Source organism: Sapajus apella, unplaced genomic scaffold (genome assembly GCF_009761245.1).
Source record: "Sapajus apella isolate SASKATOON/1434 unplaced genomic scaffold, GSC_monkey_1.0 scaffold85, whole genome shotgun sequence".
In the NCBI taxonomy this organism is placed as follows: Eukaryota; Metazoa; Chordata; class Mammalia; order Primates; family Cebidae; genus Sapajus; species Sapajus apella.
Window position 1 is genome coordinate 3,288,315 of NW_022437025.1, and position 6,000 is coordinate 3,294,314.

The window sequence follows — 6,000 nt, forward strand, 5'->3', positions numbered from 1 at the left end:
AGGTCTGTGTCCGCCACGTGCCTGTCACCAGCAACACCAGACAACTACCGAGGACCTGCCCAGTCTTCCTGGTGGTGCTGGCTGCGGGTTGCTTGGTGGGGACGTTGGGACAGAAACTGCTCTGTGCTGCTTGCTTTCTGGAACCCTCACTCTAACGAGATTCTCTGTATTGGAGAGGTCCTTGTCGCATGGGCCTCGAGTCAGTCACCTGCCCCTGGCGGCGAAGGAAACAGGCTGTGAGTGCCATAGTGGTGCGATGGAGCCTCTTTCACAACCGTGGGCCTGGGTGAGCCTGGACTGAGTGCTCACCCGTCATTGTCAGGGTTTAAGGGCTTGGGAGTCATCCCGGGTCACACTTTATGATGTGGACAGTTGATGCCTCCTCACAATGTGGCAGCCACCCTGGACCCAGTATCTGGGATGAGATACACAACACAGGCTCCTGCCCACTCCACAGTCACGGTGGGTGGCATGCCAGCTATGCATGGGGGCTGCCAGCAACAGCCCTGAGGTAGGGGGAGTCTCCATAGAGCTGCACCACCCCACCCTGCCCTTCCAGCCTTGGCACCACGCACTGTGCCACTCAGCCCCCGCACCATGCACCGAATGGTGCTCCACCCCACCCTTCCAGCCTCAGCATCACCCACCATGCCATCCCATCCTTCTAGCCCCAGTGCTACATGCCACACAGCACTCCACTCCATCCACTATGCCCCGAGACCTGTCAGCATGGCTGGCCAGTAACCCCCATGCGTGTCTGGTCCCAGAGGAATGTGGGCGAGTCTCATCTTTTGGCCACTTGCCACCAGGCCACCCAGTTTAATGCCTCTGAGCCTTCGCTCTTTGACACACACAACAGAGGTTCCAGGCGGGAGAAGTGCCAGGCCCCTCACCAGGCTCCAGGGCATTCTGAGGGGGCGTGCATGTGTCCACACGGTGCTGTGTGTATTAGTCTGTTTTCACGCTGCTATGAAGAACTACCCGAGACTGGGTAATTTATGAAGAAAAGAGGCTTAATTGACTCACAGTTCCGCATGGCTGGGGAGGCCTTAGGAAACTTGCAGTCAGGGTGGAAGGCAGCTTTTCACAGGGCACAGGAGAGAATGAGTGCCAGCAGGGCAAATGCCAGGCGCTTATAAAACCATCAGACTCACTCAGTATCACTAGAACAGCATGGGGGAAACACCCCACCCCATGATCCATTTACCTTCACCTGGTCCCGCCCTTGGCATCTGAGGATTTGGATGGGGACACAGACCCAAACCACACCCGTGAAACCACACCTGTGTGTCAGGCAGATATGCCCATGTGCGTGCACACCTGGTGTGTGCGTGTGACCTGTGTCTGCATGACACACATTTTGTGCATGTCTGTTCTCATGGGGAGGGAGCAGTCCCTCCAGCACCGCTGCGTCCTGCCTTTAGAAGTCATCTTCCGTCCTACACTGAAGCAGACGCGCTTTGTGTTTTCACAAAGGAGAGAGGTGTTCAAAAGGTCGCGTGCACCCACACCCCAGTTTCCAATGCACAGTGCTCCTTCCATACGCGCAATCTTAAAACATGTTCTTAGGATTGTGTTGGTATTAATTCCAGATAAGCCCCAGATCTTCTTAACCAGATCTGTTTAGTTTACAACAAAAAACCTGGAAGCTGGGTGGTCTCACTGCTGGCCAGCTGGCTGCAAGGGCACAGTCAGGGGGTCCTGGCTGGCAGCTGGAGGCCAGTGGCTCCTCCCAGCCCCTTTGGGAAGGCTGAGTGCCCAGCGCCGTGGCCAGGCTGGGCTCCTGGTGCAGAGGTCCCAAGAGGATGCAGACTCCACATGCTGGTAGGGAGGTGCCAGGCACCTCCTCAGGAGGGGTCCCCGTACAGCTGTCCTGGGGCTGGGGTCCCCCGGGGCAGCTCACTGGGTGGGGGCAGGGGTCACTCAACCTGGAGGCCCTAGTGTCACAGCTGCCAGTGTCCCCTAGGGACACATTTGGGCCCAGTGGCTCTCAGGCGCTTGGAGCTCAGCTACCTGCCAGGTGCATGCTGGTCTCCAGCTCTCCACAGATGCTTGCCTGCTGGGATGTCTGTGTCCTGGAAGTGAGGGCACACCCCTCACCCTGGGGGTGAGAGTACCCCCTGTGACACGGCCACTATGTCATCCCTGCTGAAGCCTGGGTGAGGATGCAGCCTTGCCCGGCTCCTGCTCTGTCCAGAGCCACTCCTGTGAGAGAGGCCTCCTTGGCAGGTCCCGTACCCAGCCCTCTGCAGGAACAGATGTAGCTTAGGTGCCCTCACTGCGATGTGGATTGAGAAGTGCTGGCTTTCTCGGGGACACAGCCACCAGAGCCAGTCACTGGTCTCAGGCTTGCAAAGCTGCTGGGGCACCTGCTAGGTGCCTCTCCAGAACCGCCTCTCCTCAGAACACCTCCTGGCACCTGCCCAGCCTTGTGGCTCCCCAGGGGCTTCTGAGCTGACCAGTTGGCCTGGGCCCTCCTCTATAGCCTGCAGCCTGGCTGTGACACGTGGTCCTCCTGGATCTCACCACAAGACACCCTAGGTTGCTCCCCTCCACCTCTGAAGTGTCTGCCCTCTGCCTGAAGTTTCAGCCAGGTCTTGCAGAGTGAAAGTCTCAGGGCTGCAAGTGACCGTGGCCTGGCCCACCCCCATGTTCCCACTTCAGCCAGTACTGCTGGAGTTCCGGCCTGCAGCCCCTCCCTGGGATCTGCCACATGCACGGCTGTGCCCTGAGTCATTCCCACTCCTGTTCCCCGTGCACCACGCTGTGCACCTGCTGGGCACTGTCCAACCCCTCACCAGTGCCCGGAAGTATTTGAGGAGCTCTTTCTCAGCCCCAGCCCATCACAGGCACAGTCATGATTCTGGCTGGGGACCCACAGGGACAGGGGGACCTGGGGGCTCCCACTCTGGAACCAAGGTTCAAGGGTGGCTCTCTTTCCCATGGAGGCCCATCAGCAGGAGTATGCAGGCCTCCGTGGGAGCCCATGGAGCGTGCTGCGGTGGGAAGGCTGGGAAGGGAAGGGGCTTTGGAAGCTAGGATGGATTGTGGGGTCCCCGCCTCTGTTTTCCCCTCACCTCCCCCTTCCTCCTGTGTTCTCAGTGTGAGCCGGCTCAGCCATGCCTGGGTGTCCTGGTGTCCTGTGAGCTTCCAAGGGGCACTAGGGAGGCTTAACAGAGGAGGTGGCTGCAGTTAGCAGCAGAGATGATTTGAAGCATGGGGGCAGAGGCTGAGCAAAGTGCCTGGGGACAGGGTCCCTCTGGGGACAGGAAGGGCAGTGGGACAGGTGGCAGGCCTGGGTCTCAGAGGAGAGCCTGGGAGGCAGCTGAGAGCCCCTGCTCCCGCTGTGCCTGCCAGGAGGTGGGGTCCTGACTCAGCCTTGAGGACCAGGGTGGAGTGGGGGCCTGACCTTTGCTGCCCCAGGCCCTTCCTGTCCAGACATTCCTGGACAAGTGTGGGGGAGGCCTGGGGGCGACTGGCAGCTGGTGAGGGACCCACCCATGTGGAAGGAGAGGCCTTCCTGCTGTGTCTTGTGGGGCTTCCATCATGGCCCCCTTCCAGGAGGGCTGGACAGCGCAGTCACAGCGGCACGACCAGCCAGCCGAGGACAGGGAGCCATGGGGCCCACAGGAGGGGAGGGGTTCAGAGGTGGCCCAAGGGGCAGGGAACGAGATCCCAGTGTGGCCTCACGTCTGGATGTTAAGAGATGTGGGACAGGTCAGAACGAGCCGGCACCGGGATTGAGATCAAGAGGCCAGGCCCCTCTGGAGGCGGCACAGGCTCTGCCTGGGGCCTGTAGCCCTGCTGGGTCTCTGCGTCGCCATCCCTGCCAGGGAAATGCTGGGTAGGAAGTGCTTGCCAGGCAGGCCGGCGCACGCAGGTCGTGAGGCTGCCCGCTGCTCAGGGCTGGGCCCAGCGGCTGAGTCAGGCCTGGGGTGAGGCTGGGCCGCATAGGCAGGAGGGGCCTGGCTGTAGCCCCCTCTTTGTGAGGTGGGCGTAGTGGCCAGTACGGAGCTGCCCTCTCTCTCCTGTCTCCAGAAACAAGTGTTTCTCCCCATCTTGAGCACACTAGCTGTCCGGGGCTCACAGGGACCTGTCCTTCCATCTGTCCATGTGGGGCCGGCGGGGCAGAGCCTGGGTCCTGGATATGTGTGGGGTCACAGGCCCCTTGAGAGCCTGATGAATGCTCCAGGCAAATGCCCAAATGCCCACTGTATTGACCGGCGACGGGGGGCAAACCCCTGTATCTCCCCACACCTGATCATCTCCCAGCCCTGCAGCCGGCTATTTGGTGTCATGGGGACCCGGTGACAAGAAGGAGATGGACGGAGCTGTCCCCTTGTACCCTGGGGGCAGGGCTGGCTCCTAGCCCTGGCAGAACCTAGCAGGACACTTGTTGAATGAGCAGAGGCCCAACTAGGAGAAGCTTTTGATTTCAGCTGCTCCACGTGGACCCTGGGCTTCCAGAGGACATCTGCACCTGGCCTGCCTAAGACACGCAGGCCTGGAGCAGCCCACACGCGGGCTGGGCGCTCTGGTGCTGCGTGTCGGGGCCAGGATGAGGGCCTTTAGGGCCACTGCCGGGACTTGTTCAAGTGAACGGGCGGGGCATGCTCAAGAGGGGAGCCACGCCTTCTGCCCGCAGCCCAGACTTACTCATGGGCGCCTCATGGAGGCTGCTTCCAGAAGCTTGGACCGAACGGCGGGGGCATGCTGGGTGGAGGACTTTGATGGCCGTGGAGCAGCTGGGGCACCAACGACCCTGTGGTCATCTCAGGGACCTCAGAACTGTGGATTGAGGAGGGTCTTCACCTTCCCTGGCAAGGCCTTTGGTTCACCGGGGGAGACCGAGGCCCAGGGAGGGCAGCCGTTCATAGCAGGGACCCTTTGTCCCTGGTTCTCATCGGCTGGGGGCCGGCTTCTCCTGCAGCCAGCCTTCTGGGGGCCCAGGCCTGCTGCTCCTGCCACCCCACGGGCGCCTCAAGGCCCTCACCTTGTCATAGGCATGAGTGTCTCAGGGCCTTGGCCCCAGGCTCAGTGAGGAAGGGAGCTCCTGGACCCCTGCGTGGACATATGCCGGGCACGCAGAAACCTGCCCCCGAAGCCTGCTCCTCTGAGTCAATAAGACACCCCCACTGTGCAGATGGGGAGGTGGAGTCGCTGATCGGGGAAGGGCTTCTGGGTCCTCCCAGCACGGGGACTGCCCTGCCCTGCCTAGGCCCTGGGTCCCGCCATGGAGCTCCAGGGGGCATGTGAACCCACCCATCCTCATGCCCTTCACTCCCCTCAGCCCCACCCTTTGTTGGCCCCTGGGGACTCCACCCTGGCATAGGCATGACTGTCCTCCAGGGTCCATGTGGACGCCACCAGACGTGGCCGGCAGTGACGCCCTGGGTAGGAAGACTTCCCGGGGGTGCCGGCAAGGAGGTGGCCTGCCACGTTGGGTCTAGAAGCTTCCAAGGCCTGCTTAGGCAGCCAGGAACTCCTGGAGGCGGAGTGGGCACTGGAGCCAGAAGTGACGCCAGAGTCACTGAACAGCCCAGAAGAGGGGCCTAAGCAGGGGGATCAGGGATGGAGGGGGAGGGTGCATGACAGGCAGGCCTGAAGCAGGGTGTGTGACGGGGCCCAGGCAGCCAGCCAGGTGGGCAAGCAGGTGGCCAGCCTGGTAAGATGGGGCAGGCCAGTGATGCAGGGCTCAGGGCCCGCTCTGCCAGGCTGTGAGGGTCCAGCCTTCCTGGAACTGCCCCACCCTAGTGCTTGGCCCCCTGGAGGTGGCCCCTGAGGACAGTCCGCAGGAAGAAGTAGGGGCCACGACAGCCTGAGACGTGTAGTCAGGGCTGGGGCTCCCCTGGGGGCCCAGCTCTGTTTCTGAGCTACACTGGGGAGGGGGTGGTGGGGAGTGGGTGGGGAGGGGTGTGGTGGGGTTTGTGAGTGTGTGAGGGGGTGTCGGGATTTCTGAGTCTGTGAGAGGGTGTCGGGATTTCTGAGTGTGTGAGGGGG

The 6,000-nt window shown here is 61.8% G+C and overlaps 1 protein-coding gene across 7 annotated transcripts in view; it reads left to right on the forward strand.

Moving 5' to 3' along the window:
- The window catches only part of RGS12 (regulator of G protein signaling 12), a 160,237-nt gene that overhangs the window by 153,346 nt on the left and 891 nt on the right, over positions 1–6,000 (forward strand). Inside the window, exon 18 of one of the 7 annotated variants that reach the window (XR_004261552.1) lies at positions 4,676–4,687. The exons of the other annotated variants lie outside the window; for them this stretch is intronic. The gene's annotated coding sequence lies outside the window, so the exon portion shown is untranslated. Of the gene's footprint in view, positions 1–4,675; positions 4,688–6,000 lie in introns of those variants that run through there. 7 annotated transcript variants of the gene reach the window in all.